Here is a 22,036-nt window from a genome sequence, read left to right as displayed (position 1 = left end):
TATTTTCCCTTATTTTTCCAGTTCTAGAGGTCAGAAGATCATGGCCCTGTATATGCACTATTTCTCATTACAACTCAACACTTTTGAATAAACTAGTTTAATAAACTAGTTTATTTTTAATAACTTTCAAAACTCCTGCTCTACCCATTGTGGAGAAAGTACTACTGTTCAGGCAAACAAACTGATTAAACAAAGTAACTATTCAATAATTTAGGATAGGGTGTGAACTGACTAAGCATGATCACTCCTAATAAGCTCTGATACTCTGAAGAGAGATACTAACTTAATTAATGCAAATAACATCCACAAAAGCTTGTATTAATGGTCTTTATGCTCCCCAAGTATTATACTGTCAGACTTGTATAACTAAACTGCCAATTTTATAGTACAAGAAGTCAGAAAAATCAGCTATGAAAGTTATACTTCATTGACTACCATATTTCCCTAGCTGGCATTGATATAATCACTGCACATACAGTGGCTTTTTAAACTTAAGGTGATTTACATGTAGCAGTCTTGAAGATGGGAAGCTGTAAAACCATGTGACCACTGTCCAGTCATATGAACCTGACAAAAAAAGCACAGTAGATATAGTTATGGATGAGAAGTGACAAACTGAACTATAGAAACCTTCACCCTCTGCATCTTGCATTTTCTAAATTCCCATCTGGTAAACAGAGAATTTTTGTTTGCAGAAGGTATATAAATAAGATCACATTAGCACCAAGATAACTGAACCTCCTCCGAAGTCCGAGCCACCTCGTGTAACCTCTTAGTAAACCTGCCTACTGAGCAAAATTTAAAATAATCCATGAGATCAAAGCTGTCTAAGGCTCTCTGAAGTAGACTGTGATAGGATCTAGAAAATAACAGGAACAGCAAGAAGCGCATGCAAGATCTGGAAGATATCTCATAGCTACTATCTTATACATGAACAAAAAGAGAAATCATTTGATAGCCAGAGGTTTAAGAACATTACTCAGATTACATAGCATATAAAACCCCTAAAAATAAAGTTCAGGGAAGAGACGCTGGTGAAAATCCCACTTCCCCCATCATTAATGGCTAGAGAGAAAGGATTTATGCAGATCCTCTCTCCCAGACAGCTGTCCATTAAACCGAGAATTTTTAAAATTAGAAAGTTTCACTGAAAACTATCAATTGTCAAAGTGACTTAGAAAATGCTTCCATTTAAATCAACTTTACTTTAAATCAACAGAACTAAGGTGTTTCAGCTTTATATCATCACACTATTTCTAAAATAAAACATTTCAATTACATTCTAATTGCAGGTCTAGTACACTTTGATTTTTTTTCCCCACAAACAGCACTATGTTGTTTTCAAAATGTCAATATAAGTATTTTTACTGGCATAACTTTTCCAGAAATTTGATCAGAGACACCATACATTGTTTTCATTTTGCTTTGGAGTGTCAATGAAAACTGTACCGCATACCATACAGGGAGAAAGTTCACACTAGTTCACATTATTGCCAAAACTAAATACAAGCAAGCAAAAAAGACAACATATTCATAGATGCTAATTCATATTTCCCCATAAGCCAAGGAAATAAGAAGTGTTTAAAAAAAAAAAATCCATGCAGAGTTATCTGTTCTAGTATACTAAAATCTGTAAGTTGTTAACATCTTGCAATGGACCGTAACATTTCTCAGGACCTATTTCAGTAGTGAACTTTAAAAGTCTGTATTCCTAAACCATTTGTAATTACTTTTAATCAAACACTGCAATACTGTAAAACAAATGATAAATTTATTGCAAATCAACACACATGTCCCCTCAGAAATCAAGTTGGCTCCCACAAACCTACCCAACTCACCCAAGCCAAAATCTGTCTGTTCATATTTGGCAAGGTAAGAAAGGGACCAAAGCCTTTCCATCTTGTTCACATCACACGCTTGCAAAGCTCTCATTTGTTAATTCGTTATATCATACAAACCGCAGAAAGACAGCCTCATTCATGCTCCACCCAACCAACCTCCTCAGTGTCAGTGTTCCAAAGTCAAACAGGACGAGAAATATTTGTATGTCCCCCAGCCCCAAAGTGGTCTTTCATTATGTGACTTCTTCACTGGCTTAAGAGAGTTAGTGATTCAACAGCCAATTTCAATATTGGGGGGAGGGTGGGAAGGAGGAGAGATGAGCAAACCTTTACTAATGGAAAAGGATTACACTTTTTTTAAAAGTTGGATGTTTAAACTAACATCAAAGAAATGCAGAAATCTAAGTCTCAGTATGGGAGCGGCTTGTTTTGGATTAGTTAAGCCTGTTTCTGAAGTACTCATGTGGCCTTTCCAGAAAGTATATGTGATGTAGTTAGAATATACAAGCTCTCAATTACAAAAGCAAGGAGATAATGAGGATGACACATAATAAACACAGCAAAAAGAACTACATAGTAAAAGAAAAATGTGCTCTTAAAACTACTTCTTGAAAGAAGTGACTGGTAAAATCTCAGCATAAGTGTACTATTACTACTTCTGTATTCATTAATATTTGACAAATATTTTTTCTTTATTTATATAAGTAAGTCACACCTTGTATTTGTGTGTATGAGGAAGCTGGTTATCAATTAATGACTGAGACAGCAAAAATTTCCTCTTCCCATTTGTGAACTTTATTTCTGTGAGTTGCAGATATCATTTTATTGATTAAATAGAAATCCACGTGTATCTTATAAATACATCCCTGAATTCTAAGCTGACATGCTAAAATAACGTCTCAGGCCAGGGACACAGTTCAAGTTACTGACTGAACTGCCAAGCTGACTATGTTATGGCATATGGAGAAGGCCCAAGAACTCCTCCATGAAGCCTTCACAGGATCATGCCAAGGCAATCCACACTAAATCCTTCCATCCCTGCCTGCCTGTTCTGCGTATTTTCTATGTACTTTATTCTCCAGACACTTACTCCAAATGACAACCATCTTCTTTTCTTAAGGATCTAAAACTTACAACTGCGGAAGAAAGGGCTAGTTATAGCCCTCAGTTTCTCTGAGGCTTTAATACAAAGCTTTCTACTACAGAATTCAGAGAGCGCTATTGTCCTGGCTGTTGCTAAGGCAGAGGTAAACTGTAGCCCATATGCTACAGATACATGAACAATCACAACTGACCATGCAGATAAATTAATAAATAAACTGAAGACTGGATTACTCATCAATGCTTAATTTTTAATAGAATTTACACAATTGCATGCCGAGCACTTTATTTTCGTAACTTGTTGAACAATTTGCAGTTTTAAAATGTGGGTAATCATATTTGAAGGGCCAGAAAGTACCAATGTTGAAAAAACAAAAACACCAATGAAATCGGATTATCACAACGGCATCTTTTAATTACTTAAAAACTAAACATTTAAAAACATTTCTAAAATAAGCGTGCTATGCATTTAAGGTCACCCTGTTATCAGAAAAATACTGTTACAGCCATTTGCCTACCATAATTCACTGATAAATGAAAATAAGTATGTACAGAGTAAGACGTAAACCACAGCACTGCTATAAATATAGATTTGTAGCACAGTACCTTTGAGGGAAAACTAAAACTGATCTTTGCAGTATTCCCTGAGATACAGGTGATAACACCCACCTTTTAGAGAGGTAGCTTGATCTTTCTCATGTGAAATAGTAACATTATTTCACAAGTTACAGGCTCGTTTTGGAGAAGATGCTCAGTTCTCTGCAGTTTTCCTACTGTAGAAGGAATAGAATTGGTTTGCCTTTTTTCCAAACTAGAAATTACTTTAGCACAAAGGAGACCCAGAGGCTACACATCTTTATGGGAATATTCTGGCAATACAGAAGCATTAGAAATGAAGCATGATACCCTTCTAGTTCTAGTCACACTCCATTTGAACAGAAACCAGAAGCAGCTGAAATGGATCAAGACCTCAACTACCTTAAATTTGCATCATTTGATATATATACTGAAGTAGCAATAAGGAGTAGATAGTTCTCCGTCTTCCCTTTTTACATCAGATGCCGAGGCACCTATGCAGGTAGGGACACTGACCTTTGCTAGCTTTCGTCCAGGCCGTCAAACAACTGAGCTTCTGCTCTGCTGTCCAGGAGGGTAAATGCTAACTTACCATCAACCTCTGTGATAAAGCATGCATCTGAGAGGAGAGCAACTAAGTAGCAGCAACAAGGAAAAGATCTGTTCCTGTAGCAACAGGCTGTTTACCTCTGCAAAAAAATAACTTGAACTCTTCACATTGAACTCACAGGACATGATCCAGTGGCACATCTCAATTCATAATCCGTTTTTCTCTTTAACAGTTGCCATGGGAGACCATAAATTAGAGCTTGCAGAACCACAAGTGGCCTTCCCAGGCCACATGTTTGACATTATTGTCTGCATGCTTTGGCACACATGATAATATTTGTATCTGAGACATGAATTTATACTGACAGTAGTATTCTATACAGTACTGAACTGCTATCTCACATAATTCAATATTCATTTACATTTGTGTTTTCCAGTTTCATATTACAAGGAACTTGAGCTCCCTCCACTGCTAATTATTCCCACTGTTTTCTCACAACATCCTATTCTAGATTTTCTAAGACACTGGCTGTCAAGTAGGTATTTCTTATTTCTGTAAGATATTAAGGCAAATTTTCAAACATGACTGTGTGCTTTTCAGTGGACAAATGTCCAAGTTATCACCCAATCACAAATATAAGCCTTTTACACAGGTGATTACAAAAGAATCTTTCAAGTTATCTGAAGATAATTAATCTACATTATAACATACCCCAATGAGTATGTTAGTAAGCTCCGTGAGCGATGAACTTATTAAACTATGTTCAGAGTTCAGAGAGTGATTGCAAAGAAATCCCAACAAGTGGGACCCCACCACTACATTTTAGCGATCAGCACTCCAGGCCACAACCCACACCCACCCCATCTCCCCAAAATACAAACACCTTTAACTTACAAAGATTCATCAAATGCTTAACAATGATTATGACAAAACCCAAATTAACCACAGAACAATACTAAGTAACTAAGACAGAACCATTAAAGCTACTGCTGGTTTTAATGGGGTAAATCTAATCTACAAAATGATTACAAATTATTTAAAGAAAAACAAAAATGCTTCTTAAATAGTCTTCTGTGCAGCAAGACTATTTACTACTGTAGCCATTGAGTTCAGTGAATAAATATTCTATTGTATTTGAATACACTAATGTTTAGGGACTAAGCTATCTAAAGCCCAACTGAAATTCTATCTTATTTCAGGAAGGAAATATGTTGGTATCTATCAATTTAAAGTAATTATACCTGTATAAACGCACTGAAGGCAACCAATTTGGAGAAGTCTAATTTTAAAGCATTACTTGACACATGAGCCCATTAATGAACCTGTGTGTAACTTGATTTGCAGGATATTTATTCATCGTAATAATCCATGTTAAACTAAACTGAATTATTTCTATCAAGGTGAATGTCATTTTACTAATAAAACCTCTAAATTCTCTACAGCAATTTAATGTCTTTGGTAACTGATGCTATTTCTATAGGGTCACCTTAAAACTAGAGTAGGTCTATCTTCTAATTTTTATTTGTTTTTCATTACAAAATAGCATAAGCATGTAAGCCTCATCATCATAAAACTGACAAGGTTTTTCTGTTCTTCTTTAAAATAGTTATCTGCTTATACCTATAACAAGCTTTAAGGCATCTTCTAACAGGATTTCAAAATGAGTGTATTATACAATGAGATATTTCACTCAATTTTAATGTCCTTCCCAAAACATTTGTTCAAATTTACACCTGTATCAGTAATTACATGCAAGTAGATGTTCAACAGTTTTAAATACTGTTTTCTCCCAGAAAACACAGGGTTGCATGGAGTGTCAGCCACATTTGGGCAAGTTGCTTAGCCCAGGCTCTCAAGTTACTGTGTACTGACTTTCAATAATTGTGCATATACACTTAGCCCATGAAAAATGCAAACTAATTCAACCTTAGCCAGCAGTGAAACAGGGTTAAAATAAATCAAGTCACGTGCAATTGCCACAGGCTACATGTACACAACTGAACATTCACTGTAGCTGAGCACGCAATAACTTCAAATTATCAGGACTTAAGTTATGTTGAATCCTCAATAGTCCTTCTAGAGAGTTTTTTATAAGACTACGCTGGCTAATTATTTATCAAGATGTGATTAAGAATTCACTTAATCCCATGACATCATAGGTCTACTTTGAACCTGGAAAAAGAATTTGCCAGGAATAAACATAAACAGTTACAGAAAAAGAGAGAAATCCTATTCTGAAGTCTACGAATTCAATACAATCATTTAACATGGCACTAAATTAAATAAGTAGCTTTTATTATTCTTTCTCCAGGTTGCAGGCTAGGATTACTGTGTCATGTGAAAACTGAGAATGTTTACCTTCCTTTACTTTATGAGGGCTTGTTCATGTCATGATATTTAGAGAATTATGGACAAAACACTTTTAAACCATACCATTTTCTATTGCAACTCCTCAAATATTTTAATGATATTTCTATGGTAAAAATAAATTATTTCTGTAAATAACATGACTAAACTTTACATCATGCTAGACAGAACCAGAGGGAGTTTCTCCAGTGAGTAAATATGCAGACCTGTAACTCTAAATAATCTTTTATAATAGTGACCCTAGAGTGCACAGTGTGTTCCTACAACTCTCTCAGCCATTAGACACCTAAATTATCAGCAGAGAAGTTCACCCACAGCTTTGCTTCAGTACATGTCAGAACTGCCACTATTTTTGCAGAACTAAGCAGCTCAACACCTGTTTTACACCTAAGCCTGGACAAGATCTTCAGAGTAGGAGAGTCCAGTCATACACACGCTTTGAACATGCCCAACACACAAAACAGATTGCTTCACACCGCATACTAGCCACCACCTCCACCCCTTCGCTCAAAATCTCAACAGGACAGAGGAAGAGCAGTTGCTCAGGATATCAGACACACAGATTCTAAAACCCTCCTCAGCAGCAGGAGGTTCAGACATGCATTTGTCAGTATCCTTTAGAGTCTTTGACTGGCTCTAAGATTTTATGGGGTAGCGACCATTCCCTCCTCCGTTTGTCGAATGAGTACTACCTCACAGTGCAAAGAAAATTAGTTAGAATGGAAAAAGCCCGAAAGAGAGAATTTGATTATCCAATAAATTTATTTAAACTCTCAGGAGATAAAAATCTCTCCACTGTTTTCTATTGACTAACCAATATGGATCCCTTACTCAGCACCACAGGAGTTATGAGTTCCATTCTGCATGCTCATACATCTCAAACTTTTGACTGACACTCAAGGGCTGACCTGTTCAGCAGCAGTATCACAACAACAAAGTCCCTTTTTGATCTCACTCCAATTCCTTTTTATCATGAAGAACTCAACATTAAAAATTTTACTTACTGCACTGTGACAGCTGGTTTACAAGACAATGCTTAAAAAGATACAGTAATTGCATTTCCGTATGTTAAAATCCGTACCATTAAAAATGTTGAAGACTGACTTCAAAAAAACATCTAAAACAGAACACTCAATACAGAAAAGCTGACATCAATAAATACTCAAACATTACTTTTTCTGTGTATCAACTCAAAGCTTTCTAGACTTCTACCAGGAAATCCCACACCCCCAGGCTGAAAGATCACATTTGCAAAGTCAACCAGAAGTTAATAAATGCCCCTTGCGCTCAAGAATTCTGACACAGTCCTTGGATTATGTAATTGTGTAGCATTCCCCTCCCATCCCTGGGCCCAATCTTCATTCAGTTTACAGGAGGGATCTGCTCTGGAAATGAATCATAGGCTATTCATAAGGCTGTACAGTCTGTTGTATACATGAGTCTCCGATTGCAAGTAAAAATGAAAGAGAAGTATGAAGGGAAAAAGGCTGCAGATCAGACAGCAGGAAACAGAAAAATGCCTCTTGGGAATCTCATTCTATTACTAACGATAAATATTTCTGTGTTCCTTTTTTCTTGTATGCTCTAAAACCTAATCTCAAGCACTGATTAGTCATATTTGTAACCCAAATTAACAAAATCTGTTCTGATATTATCACACATGTCACAAAAATCAAGTTAACTTAAAAGTCAGGTTCTACAGTTGCTCCAGTTAGACTTCCAATGTTATAGAGACCAACTTTTGCACCTCAGCTCCCAACTAGCATGATTGCATACTCTCCTCAAAAACATTTTAAAAAAGAACTATTTGTGAAGCATTCCAATATTACAATACATGTCACAGAAAAGCCTGTGAGGAAATTGAGAATTCTATCTCTGCAGCAGGGCTTAATGATGTGAAGTGATTAAGGACTATGCATTGAACACCACAGAAAAATCAAAATACTTAGTTTCCAGTTCCTGTTTTTTATGATTATCTCAAGAGTCTATTCCTTTTTCTTAAGGCAGAATCAACAATATCTAAGGCCAATCATAGAAGATGTTAATATAACATGTTCTGTTTTAAAAACAAAACAAAACAACCAACCAATCAACCCACTCCATTAAGGAGGCTATATTCATTCCACATAGTCAGTGAAATAAGCATCCTGTTGTAAGAAAAAATGCAGACTTAAGGACTACCAAATGCATTCACAAAGATGCCAAATGCAGACTACACAGGTAATCTGAACTACAGCATTCCCTATCATTTGCTCTTAAAAGAAGTACTCCGTATTTCTGAGCTTTTTTTTTTAGTATGTGATTTCCTCAGCTTAAAAAAAAAAAAAGACAATTCAAACAATGAATTCCTGTGTGTGAAATAATGCTTCTTTGCCCAGCCAATCCTTGTTTTGTACTTCTGGCTTCTCAGGCAATTTGTTCTTCCCCTCTCTGGCCTCTCTCAGTACATATTACCACCCATTCCCATCCCTGAACTGCTTCCCTTAACCGTACACCCAATTCCAAAGCACCCTTCTATCTTGGATTCTTGCTATGGCTGTTTCACAGCTCTTCCTGTATCTTTACTAAGGACATTTGTATCTGTCCCTCCAGCTCCTTTATCCAGCCCTCACAGTTCAGTCATGACTTCCTTAGGACCACCAAGGTCCTACCCTCCTCCCAACTCCTGCCCTTCAAACTCCCATTCCTTCCCCATCCTGTATAAATCTGGTTCCAGTCCAGCACTTCTCCTCCATGTGTTCACCCTTCCAGTCACCTGCAACCTCAGTTCATGTCTTTTCCACATTCAAATGAATCAGCACTGTGGATAAGCAGGGAATGGACACCAGAAAACTAAGAGTCTGTACTGCATCTCACTGCTTAGAACTGTACTTATCAGGAAAGTCCTGTTGTTTATACAAAGTTTTTCAACATTAATGCCTACAATCAGAGAAGTCAGTCAGTCCAGTTTTTGGAAACACTTTCAAATGGCAACAAAATGCACACCCCTAATGCAAAAAGTCACCTAACTCTCAAATTTTAAATTCCTTTCCCAAAGAACTGGGGTGTTCCAATTACTTGGAGAAAAGGTCAGAAACAATTTTTAAACATTTTTTTTTCTATCATGACCCTTAGGAGCCAGTGAACTACTTTGGCTTTAAGCTTTATTAAAAGAATCAGTTAATAACGAGCAGTCACTCAGCATGGAAGATTTCAGCCCAGATTACTGAAGTTTAGCAAACTCAGAGGTAAAATCAGCACCTTTAAACACTATCAGGAAACTGAGAGGAGTAACTACCTATAACAAGACAAGCAGGGATTAACACGCATTCTTAAAGTCAACTGGTAACTCTGTTAAACAATGTTTCAATTTGTTGTAAGTGCCAAATTTTAATAGGATACACTGAAGTTTTTCTATGTTACAGACTATGCCTCAACCTGTGTTTAAGGGAACTGCCAGTGTGGTATTCACTCTCAATGTAGTGTGAAACTAGCATGCTAGTAGGATAACGTTGATTTCCCATTATTTAAAAAAGGAAAAAAAAAAAAAAAAGAAAAGAAAAAAGGAAAACCTAGCATCCACATAGTAAAAAGCAATTGTATCTCCTTAGCTTGAACTAGAACTTTAACAAACAAACCAGGCAGATTTTTAATTTTCTTGGGGGGGGGGAGGGGGGAGAGAAATCGAAGTTGAACTGATCTTGGATCTCCACAAAGCACTCCCCATGAGTTCTCACTGCAGTCTTACTCGAGTCTTACCAAAGTTTTCCCAGCTTTTAGACTACAAAAAGTAGGTTCCAGGTTTTTTTTCTATAGGCACTAAAGTAGCTGCTGTGCGTAGCATTTGATAAGGACTCTGTAAATTTTATTTCCCATCCTTAATATCCAGCAAGCATATCTGAAGAAAAAAGGGAAGAAACATATCTGAATAGAAAACAGCATGCAAGAAAGGGGGACAGTCTGTATGAAAACCTAACGATTAAAAATAATATTTCAGAGACAACGTATTTGTAACCTCATCCTTTCTGAGTCAACACAGAGGAGAGACTGTTAGCTCAAACATGAGATAGGGGTTGCACTATCACAGACACATATTTACATTCAAGGAGCTTGATAAATTACATTTTATTAAAAAGAAAAAAAGAGGGAAAAGGTTAATACTATAAAACCAAGCATTAAAGTATTAAGAAATGTCAGAATTATGGTTGCTTACAACTTCAGTTTAGTCCTTTGTGCATTATGATAGTCATTCATGAAATTATCATATACCGCTTTTTGTTATTCACAGGATCTCTGCCTCATATATGGCACATCTCACAGAACAAATCAGAGTTACAGAGTAAAAGGACGTTCCTGCTGTGGGACATTACACTTTTTTACTATGGAATTTGAATAAACCATAGTTAATAAAGCTGATTGATTAAAAACAGTTTCCCATCTAAGAGATCTTTTGCTGGAAGCTGCCATTTATAAAAATAAACTCCTCTTTAAAAAAAAAAAAAACAAACACAGAAAAACCACACACACCCCAAAACAAAAACAAAACCCCCCCCAACACTTCAAAAAACACACCAAACTTATTTTCACAGAAAACTTTCATCATAAGTAAAGACAGAAAGAAAAAAAAAGGAAAAAAGAAAAGACCGAGCACTACTTATTCTACCTGTTCCATAATATCCTCACGGCCTCTGGGCCTGGCCTAGAGCATATGATGTAAAAAGCCATATCAGGAGAAAAAAGTTCAAGAACTTGTCTGCCGAAAGAGATTAGGCATTTGGACCTGGACTTCCTACATCCCAAAAGCAACGTTCTGGCTAGGAATGCACTTGCTACACCTTGGAACGGTCTTGCTTTCGTAACAATAACATATAGCAGCTAAAAGACAGATGGACATCACAATGAAATGGTCTGACCACCAGGCTGCAGAGGTTTCTCTATTCAGCCCGTTTACATCAACTACAACAATTTTTGGTTTAAGAGACAGAGCTTTACCCTAACAGCCAATAACCAGTGATTAGGATATGCTTCAGTCCTACTTCCTGCTGGAAGTTTTAACAAGAGTAACACTTTGAATCTCTGTCTCCAATATTGCAGGCAAGCCACTTAATATGTTGAAAGGCAGTGCACTCACAACCACAAATAAAGTCAAAGAAAACAACATTATGAACTTACTACAAGCTGTAAAGTAACTCCAAAAATCTGAAGAATAAAGCATGTCACACTACGCAAGATTTATAAGCACTTTCAAACTCACTATTTTGACTCTGTTTCAGTCTTCCATCTGTAAAATGGACATAATATTTTATGGATGTACAAAAAAAAGTTCTCTAATGTTTGTGAAATGCAGATTTTTACTTTGAGATAATTCCTACAAATTAACAGATTAAAACACTTCAGCATTCATGAAAGTTTTGGGTGTATACAGCAGGTAATAAGGCAGCAGCCTGCACACTGATGAAGAAAAACAAATACATAAACTACATTATAAAAGTATACCAGTCAGCTGGTATTTCCCATGCACCGTATAAGGCATTGAACTGGGGATGCAAGGTAGGTTAACTACAACAATGTAGTTAAAGGCCCAGTGTATGGAGAAGGGAGCTGGATTGTTTGTTTCTGTAACCTTGGTCTGCTATTTCCTTATCCGGGTCCCTTACTTTGCAGCTAGCATTTTTTTACACTGTTCCTCTAGAAGGTACTGCATGCTTACATATACCCACTGCTACAAAAACCAAAGTGCTTCAAACCACAGCAGTAGTCTGAAAAATTAAAATATTGACCCATGTAAAGAATTCTGAGATTTCTGAATGGAAAACACACTTAAAACCAACTGATACAAATACTGAAGGCCATAAAAATTATATTTCCTAGATTTTTTTTCTGAATTTAGCATGGAAAATGTTCTTCAATGTTTATGGTTTTTTTAAAGTTCTTTGTGTAAAACAAGTAGTCACCTTCAAGTACAGTATCAACAATCACATTCAATTTGACTGGAATTCCTTTTATGTTCTACACACAACTGGGCCAAAACCCCTTTTCCCCTCCCTTTTGCTAGTGAGATTTTCCACGGTGAACAGTAGGGACAGGAAGTGAGACACAAATCATAGGTCCTGCACAATCTCCTCAAACACAATTTCCTCACTCCTGGGGTGCTGCAGATGTCAATAAAAAGCACTTCTCTCACACCTACTTTGGGGTCAGGACCAGCTACTAAGAAAGTATGCTTGTAGCACTGAGAAAACAAAGCCACAAATAGAGATGAATTATATCAAAGGTTTTTAGAATACAAGCCTTTAACAACTGTCATTTCAGAAGGACTTCCGGGTTATTAGCAATAATAGACAGGTATCATCATTTTCAAGCATTTCCTTGTAGGTATCTCTGTGCAACTGAGTGTTTGTTACTGCCAATGATTCATATATCAGAAGCTAACCTAACATGTACTACCTCTAGTAAAGGTGTATGAAAAGCAAAACTGAAAATAAGCAGTATCATTTGAAATGACTGGTTTTTTAAATGTTAAATATTTCTAGTAATGTATTTTGTGACACTAAATAGCTACCCAAACACCAGATGACCCACCTCATACCTACCACACATCAAAGCTATCACTACTCATGTTTTTCCAATTAAGTATGACCACAGTTGTTGTCAAAGTGTCTGCATATTCATGAACATTATACACTCCCCTAGAAAAATTTCTAGGAAGAAAAAATTTCTGAATTTGAAGACTTAATTTCTTTCCTAGGTCTAGATATTCAGAATAGAAAGACATAATATGCTTCTAGTTACAGCAGTTATCCACTAACTTTTTTTTGTGTGCAATATTTATGAAATATTAATATAAATTCAATATCATTACTTTAAAACTTTGTAATATAACATACACATAAAGTATCATGCTTGCCACTGAACAGACAGAAATTTACAATAGCAAACTTGTTATACCAATCCCTGGCTCAAAACTTCAAGTATTTTGCATCTAATATCCTTCAAAATGCAGTTTATTTATATGATAGAGAAATATATACATGAAACATTTAGAATTAAGGCCGCATTGCCTTAATCATCATTAAAAAAAAAGAAAGAAGGAAAAAAGGGAAAAAAAGTGGTTCTAACCCAAGGAAATTACTATCTATTGCCTTGGTTCTGCAAGAAGACTCACATGAACATTAATATACATGGAGCCTCAAACATGCAAAAAGGTTGTACAGGAGTACCTGTACTCTTACATAGAATAGGGATCTGCAAAGGGTTTTAGGGATATAATTTTGCTTCTCTGATCCTGTTTTCTCTTAAATCAAAATATAAACATTTTGAGTGTAAAAAAATAAATTCTTTTACTGATACGCCTGCTCCTATGTCTTTATTTTTAAAAAGTATAGAAACAGCTTTAAAAGAGAGCAAAAGGCTTCAGGGAAAGATTTTTTTGTTGGAATAACTTCAGGTAAAATATTTAAGAAGTTAAGATGAAAAAAAAGAAATAAAACCTGTACACAGGAGACAAATTCTGTGCACAGGACGCACATGGTAGTCAAAAATACAAAATAAAAAATAACAAAAAGTATTTTTCTCTTTCAGTTAATTGTTAAAATGAACATCTTGAGAATAATTAATTTTGTATTTCTATAACATGAATAAAAGAACTACATCCTCTTTAAGCAGTCAGCTGTTGTGATAATTAGTAGGCCAGGATAAACTCTTAACGTTAGGGAAAAGTAGTATGAAAGTGACATAGTCCTGCTTCACACCCCACCCCACCCCAAAATATTCTGAAAAATACAATCTAAACCAAAAATAAGTCATCTTATATACATTTCAACATTAAATATTTCTGTATGCTAAATATATTTTTCTGAGATAAAAAAATTTACAACTAAGTAAACTGTGATAAAGCAACTAATTCAGGATTAATTACATATGGCTTAGAAGAACAAAACCAAAACATTCAATACAAATCACAAACAGACAGCATCTTAAATTTCCCTTTTCAAATACGCCTATTTTTCATACTAGAAAAGTGCATGCTTTCTGATTAAAAAAAAAAAAGGTGCTGTAAACACAACCCTGGCAAGATAAACTTGACAGGAACCACACAACTACAGTAGCTCATTTCCTGCTCGTATCTGGCATATTTAAAGCAAACCTCCTTAAATGAAAAATAAGTCGGAGAAGTTAGCTGCTGTTAGCTCAACAAACCAATTTTTGTTAAAACGAGAGCTGTTTGAAACAGACAACGAAAAGAAACGCTACAGCTAATGTCGCTTCCTCAGCACGAAAACTACCCAAGAACTACAACTACTTCTGCACAGTCCTTTCTTTCCTGTAAAGCAGAGTTACGCTCGGCCTCTACGCATGCTACGACCAAAAGAAAACAGCAATCCTGCAGCTATGCAGAGAGACAGGGACAGTCAGAGACAACTAGTGGCTCCCCCTCCAATTCGCAAAGTTTAAAAATAAAAAGCTGCTTTTTCGAAGTGTAAATGGTTCGTCTGCACGCACGTAGGCCTGAGGCCCTGTTGCAAACAGTGTCTAACAGGACCAGGCAGCACAAAGACAGGAATGGGAGATTAGTGGGAGGGAGGGAGGCCGGGATTGGGGCTCAGCAGGATCTTCAGGCTTTTTAAAATTCAAACTGCTCCCTGACCAATACAAATCACGGACACGCTACTGACTACTACACGGATTTACAGCATTAAAAACACGCCTTCTACGTGACAGCTATATTAACTTCACCCTTTTACACATGTATCAGGGCACTCAGAGGGTCGATAGCACAGTTTTATTGTAAGACTCTAAACACAATACATCAGAAAGTTACTCTATCAGACACATTAACCCCTTATTATTACAACAGATCTGCCAGAACAACTAAAAAACCTGCTGAAAAACAAATTATGTAATGTTGATACTTGCTTGCCATTTACAAATTTCCTTTTCATATGAAAGATTAAACTTTGTATCTTAAAATTTCCCTCAATTATGTAATTTCTGTATAAGTGTGTTTACTAGTTCGCAAGGTGTCTGCTTTAGATCTACCCCAATTTTTAGTAACACTTTCAACTCTACCACACATAAAGCTGAGATTTACTTTACTGTAAATTAGCTATCACTCATTTATAAAGACCTGACACTTAATCAACAGTCATTTACAAAACACATTTGACCTGTTAAAATGACACCTAATTACATATTCAAACATCATGGGCACAAACAGCCAATAACAGCCTCAGGATCCCAAAGTGATATGGCCTGACCAGAAAGGACGACACTTTTTAAGCATTCCTCACTTTTCACTTTACCAAATTTACGTTTGGCTCTCAAGTACTTTGTGGTAGGATCTCATCTTCACCTTTGTCCCTTAAATGTCACAAATGCAGCACTTCCCATATGATCCCTCTCCCTTTTTCTGTTCTTTAGAAGCATAAAATAGTATTTCTTCTGAATTTAGTATACATTCCTGTAATGTATACGGCCCACGGACACTGAGATTGTGTGGATTACCTGATACAATATGCTTGCCTATCTGTATTTCCTGGGTCTGCAGGTGTCCGTGTTGTGTCAATCATCCCACGAGCGCTAGTTTAATGCTATAAATATACTATGTGATTAACACGCTGATCAATCGCTATACTATTTAGAGATCAAACCTCTGGACGTTATAAATCCGTATGCATTCGAACTTTTGAACGTTCTGGAGGCAGCTGCTTGGAAGGAGAAGGCGATCGCGAAGAGAGGTGGTAATTTTGTTCCTGGGTATTTACATTGTCTCTCTTCCCCTATTCCTACACTTACTCCTTCCTCACTTCAGAGGGCTGTCTGCGCCGGGACCTTCCTTCCTCGCCTGCTGAAGTTGTAAATATGGCAAAGGATGAGCGCACATTTGCGGCTAATTGCATTGTTTCCTCCTCCTCCTGCTCCTCTCCGGGTTGAGGCCTGTCACCGAGAAGCCGCTTCGCCTTTCTAATCCCCGAGCTGGAGTAAAGGCGCTGGCCGGCGGGCCTGCGCTCTCCACCGGGCCTGGGCCTCCCGGCAGCCCGGGAGGAACGAATCTCCTCCGCCAAACCCGAGCGAGCAGGAAGGGGGGCTGCGAAATAAACACCTCCGGTTGCCACTGACTCCCCTCTACCCCGGATAACAGCTAATCCCCTCCGCTCCCGGCAGCGCCGGGCCGCCGGGGCTGGGAGGCCCGGCCCGCTGCTGGAGAGGGCAGGGAGGGGAAGGGGAGACGAGGAGGGGGATTACCTGAGCAAATCGGCGTCTGAATCCAACGAGAATCCGAGAGAGAGGGAGAGAAATCCGCCCCCCTCCCTCCTCAGAGGAGCCGCCGCCGCCGCTGGGCCGCCGCCGCCGCGGAGCAGGAGGAGGAGGGGAGATAATATAACAACAATAATCCGGGCCGGGAGGGGGGCTGGCTCCTCTTCCGTCTCCTCCTCAGTGCAGCGAACATGTAGAGCCGGGGGGTGAGCGGCCGAGACAAATCCCTTCCCCCTGAGCCTGCTTCACAACATCAGCGCGGGCCGCGCCGGGCCGGGCCGCGCCGAACCGGTTCCGAGAGACACTCCGAGCGGCGGGGGGGCAGCCGGGGGAGGGGGAAGCGCTGCCCGGGGGCCGCCGCCGCTCCCTTCCTCCGTGCGTGCGGGTGCGGGAGGGCGGGGGAGGGGGCAGCCGGGGCACGGTGAGTCGGTACCGAGCGGGGGGGGGGGTGGGGGAGGAGGAGGGGGAAGGATCCTGTGTGTGTCTCTCTCGCTCCCTCTCAGAACAAAATGCCGACCGGAAGTGCAGCTGCAGGAATGACTCCCTCCACCGGCGCCAAACACCAACAGCCTCCCCCTTCCCTCCGCCACTGCCGCCGCCTCCTCCGCGCCCGATCGCTCCCTCGCTCCGCCAGCGCCGCTTCCGCCGCCGCCGCTCCCCGCCCAGCGCCGCCGCAGCTGGAGCGGCTCCCTCCGCCTGGCCTGGCCTGGGCTGGGCCGGGCCGGGCCGGGCTGGTGGCGGGCACGGCCGAGCCGTCGCTGCCCGGCTGTCTCTCCCCTTCCCCACCCCTCCGCCTGCTGCCGGAGTTTCTCTTTCTGTTTTTCCCCCCTCCTGGTGTGCGGAACGGGACCGAAGTTAACGCTCAGGCCTGCGTTGAGAGGACGGCAGCCAGCAATTTCTGAAGAACCGGCCGTTGAAAAAAAAAAAAAAAGAAAAAAAAAAAACCCCACACCTTTTGGGTTTTATTTTTTGTCTTCCTCCGGGATGGCGGGGCGGACCGCAAAGCGCCGCCTGGCAGGGGTAGAGCTGAAAGGGCGCCTTTAAGCCGAGCGCAGGCGGGAGGCGCCGGTGCCGCTCACGCAGTCCCGGGGTGCAGCGAGGCCGCGCCGCAGGAACCGAAAGGCCCGATGCGGGAAGCGTTGCCGGGGCGAGGGAGCGCCAGGTGGACGTGCCGGACTGGAGCGGCTCTTAAAAACAGCCTTTCTGGACGAGGACGGGGGAGGATGCTGAGGGTGAGGTGAAGGGTACCCCGCTGGGGCCTGACGCCCCCCGCCGCCACCAGATTTACTGGAAATATTTTAATTGTGGGTTGTAAAGGAGTGTTTGGAGACAGAGAATGTATGTCCTAGTCCGGCAGATTTTCCGGTGTTCTTCCGCACAGGTAACACTGAATAACGACGGCACAGGACAGTCGTGAAGAAGCATTTATATCTGACGAATTAACTGTGCTTTTTTGTAGTCGCTTAATTCGTTTTGCTCCTCAGCAATTGGACAAAAATCCTGTGCTTCCTAGAGGAAACCCTGCTTGCCTGTCGAATTCAGGATACAGTTGGACACAGGTGTAAATACCCTGTGACGTACACACCCATTCGGCTCTGGATGGACACTGCACAAAGGGGTCATACCTTACACGAATGCACTTGCATCTTTCCAAGTCTTAGGATTTCTTGAATAACGCTCTGTCTTTAGTACAGATTTAAAATGCCTCTCTCGAGCTTAAACAACTATTAATAATGTGGGATGAATCAAAGTTTGTTTTACAAAATAGTATGTGTTGTGTGACGGTACAGAAATGAAGACGGCACTGGAGAGGACAGTAATTCAGTACTGGAAACACAAATATCTAATGAGTACGCAATCGTGAGTTTGGTGGAGACAGAGTAAACAGGGCTCTGATAAAAACGTGTCGCATACCTTTGTTCCAAGTTAATTGAGAAGATCCCAATCCTAAATTTATGCATTTATACCTTAAGGTTATCCATTTGAAATAAAGGGAAATAACTGGAGTAGTAAATGGAGTGTTCCTAAGTCTTTGCACTTAATTTAGTATAGTGTGAATCTGTAACTCAAGGGGGGAAATATTTATCTTCTCTTGGTAATAAAGTTTAATGGACTACCTGTTTGGAGGTCACACACCCATACGTATGTGAGCACATACACCTACAGATTCACAGGAAAATGTGATTCTAAATGGCAAAGTTGGCCCAGCAACACTACCTCATTCGACTTTTTGTTACCAATTCATCCTGATCGAGTCCTTCTGTGAATTTAGGGTTTTTTCCTTACTTGGTGACTTAGTGTATAAATAAAATGCAAACACTGAAATTTTCCTGTTCCAGTGCCAGATATGATTTAGCCAGTGCAAGCACCATGGTAAGACACAACACCTATTTGACTACTGTTTCAGTCACAACTTCCCTGTGACAAAGTCATTGGACCATTTTATGCTTTTAATATCCCATTCAACTAAAAGAATATGTAGAAATTACTGTTTGGCCTGAGTACTACAATGTTATTACCTGCACAAGAGAACAACTAATTTACATCGTTTGTTTTAGAAGGTGGCATTTTAACATGGGTGAGCAAATCAGGATTTTTTTTCCCTTACGTGAAATTAAGTATTTTTTATTCCTTTAGATATTACTGTAATCCACTTTTTAAGAGGAAAGATCAAATTCTTCAGTGGCATTTGGACAAGCAGTTCCTCATATTCCTGTTGTCTTCAAAGATCCACTGACAGCAATTTATTGCAGAAAGGAGGCTCTGTTCCTAAAAATTACTTTACTGTGCATGGGGTTCAAATGGCCAGAAAAAGGGATAAATCAAGTATTTCAGAATATTACCTGAAAACACGTCACGATACTTTAAACCCTATTTCTGTTCCACGCCTTAGTCACGGGGTGGAGATAGTCCTGATCTGTATGGGAGGAGCTACGCAGTCACACAACCATGACTGGTACACTAAGGAGAATACGGGGCACCGAACACGGCCGGTGGCAGCACAGACGAGGGCAAAGCCCTTTGAATTCCCCTGATAAATCCACACCTATGTAGTCCTGAAAATGGACTGCAGGTTTCAGGGTGAAGCTTTAGAAACTAATCCTACTCCCTCTGATGTCAAGGGAGAATGTGTCTTTTGCCCTAAACAAACGAATGGGGTCCCACACATCTAAGCTGTCTATGCAGTCGGCTATTCTGAAACTCGTTTCTTGTTCTTCAAAGAGAAAGGCAGGAATTAAAGATCTTCACACAGACACTACTGGTTTTAGAATTCGTTTCTCAAGCAACTTTCACAGAACAGACATTAAGTTGTAAGTATACCTCTCTTACCGCTCTTTACAAGTGCGTACTGAGATAAGCTTTCTAGATGCAACGGCAGTGTATGTGTGTGTGTACACGAAAATAGCGAACAGACCTCTTTGCCCTCTTCATTCTGATGTTAACTTCCCTGACAGCTACAAGTTGTTATTCAGCTTCATAAATTATGGACAGCATGTAATATTTCAGTGAAAATACACCTGGCACCAGTGTTCTCTTACAGGTTGCATGTTGTCATGGTTTTTTTTCTGTAGAATGCATGAAGAATGTATAGTGCTTTTCCATTTTTGTCTCTTTAATGGCTAGTACAACATACAGGTACCCATCATTTTAAGTTGTTAATGTGATGCACAAACACTGTCATATTTTACCTTTCAGTAATTTATAAGTAGTGTGTATTTCTGAGCAGATTTTTAAAATAAATGTGATGTGTCAGTAAAATAAAAAATAACCTTATTATTGTCTCTTTTCTATATTTTTTCAATAATTGAAAAGAAGTTTCCCATAAAATTTTGGGAACTCATTATCTGAATGTAATTTAGTAATGCAATCATTAGCTATCATCCTAAATTTAAGTATTCAAATTATTTAGAATCTGGTGTTAAGCCTGGACCACAACAGCAAGTAGGAAGAATGTAATAATGAATGCTGTATGACAAGTAATATAAAGTTATGTTCTTTGCATTGATGTTAGCTCACAGGAGCAAATAATAGCACTGTGTAATTAATTCACTGGGGAATATTCATTGTGAGAAGTAAGCAACCAAAGGATCAGTGGCCTTCAGTGGTACAGGTAAAATAAAGCCTGCAGATTGAGGAGTAAAATATTTGTATAGTTCCTTGCTCCAAGCTTACAACTTGACCATGACTACTGATTTTTTTTCCCTGGTAAGCCAGTTGGAGGTAATATTTTTTTCCTCCTTCTAATTATTTAGCATGATTTCCCAAAAAGAATTTACTATAAAATTAAATAATACATTTTCATTTTTTCTAAGTGACAAACTGGCACTATCTCTACCATGTTAAGAATGTGCTTCTGTTTGTATGAAGACACAATATGAATTCTATGGCAGGTACATCTTCTTGAATGTATACTTGTAAAAAACAGTTCTCTGTGGAGGAAAAAGGATGGAAGACAAAGCTCTAGTACTTTCATTTGAATGTTATAGTCAGAGATTCATAATAAAGTTAGAAGATAGATAATGTAAAACATGTAATTTAGACTATAAGACATGTAATAATAAAATCCATTATATAATAGAAAAAGAGGCCAGTGTACTGTTGGACAAGCAGACTGTCCCAGTATTGTCACATTAGGGCTGTAAGACCAGACCTAATAACAATTGTTTTTGTAGGGAAAATGAATGATCAGTTATGCATTGTCACTGAAAGAAATCTGAAATCTGGCCAAAGATGCTCTTTAGGTTCTTTTCTGTGGATTCACCATTGCTGAACTTCAGAAAGGAAGCAGGTACTATTCCTGCTATAACTTCCTGAACTTCCCACAAATTTTTCTTTTTTTTTTTTTTTTTTTGAATTTGAGACATATAACTTTATCCTCTCAAATGTCTTGTTTTGAATAGGCCTGGAAAACAAGTTATTGTCATGTGTTATAACAGAGATACAGAATTGCATGCCGGTTACATAAGAAATCCTGTGCAATTTCATATAAGCCGTGAGGGACACTATGGATTATTTTGAGAGATAAAGATAAAAACATTCAGGCAATTATTTTTTGTTTTCACTTTTTTAAGATGTAAAGGTAAATCAGTACAGCTTCATGGGACAGAGTCAATGTGGACGTCCATCTTCTGGCAAAGGACAGTCCTTAAGTACTGCTGGATGCAGTGCAAGCTGAAAGCCATACCTGTATGAATTAAAGAAATCTGAGCACATTGTGTCATGCTTAGAATGCCTTGTCACTCCATTTTTAATGAACTTGCTGGCAAAAAGAAGATTTAAGACAGAGATATGATTATCCAAATCATGTAACGTAAATAATTTTCCATTCTTCAGATACTGAAGCGTTAACTGCCTCAGCCAAAAG

The 22,036-nt window shown here is 38.9% G+C and overlaps 1 protein-coding gene and 1 long non-coding RNA gene across 8 annotated transcripts in view; one reads left to right on the top strand and one right to left on the bottom strand.

Moving 5' to 3' along the window:
• The window catches only part of NIPBL (NIPBL cohesin loading factor), a 160,309-nt gene extending 143,515 nt beyond the window's left edge, over nt 1-16,794 (bottom strand). For all 7 annotated transcript variants that reach the window (XM_064438875.1, XM_064438876.1, XM_064438879.1 and 4 more), the window contains exon 1: nt 16,660-16,794. The gene's annotated coding sequence lies outside the window, so the exon portion shown is untranslated. The remainder of the gene's footprint in view (nt 1-16,659) is intronic.
• On the top strand, nt 16,790-18,789 carry LOC135310615 (uncharacterized). Its single transcript, XR_010370685.1, has 2 exons — nt 16,790-16,877; nt 17,175-18,789. It is a non-coding gene; the product is annotated as an uncharacterized LOC135310615 (long non-coding RNA).
• Nucleotides 18,790-22,036: the final 3,247 nt, after the last annotated feature.

Source organism: Phalacrocorax carbo, chromosome Z (assembly GCF_963921805.1).
Source record: "Phalacrocorax carbo chromosome Z, bPhaCar2.1, whole genome shotgun sequence".
Lineage (NCBI taxonomy): Eukaryota > Metazoa > Chordata > Aves > Suliformes > Phalacrocoracidae > Phalacrocorax > Phalacrocorax carbo.
Note: the sequence above shows the minus strand (reverse complement) of the source record. Positions and strands in the feature narration are given on the sequence as shown.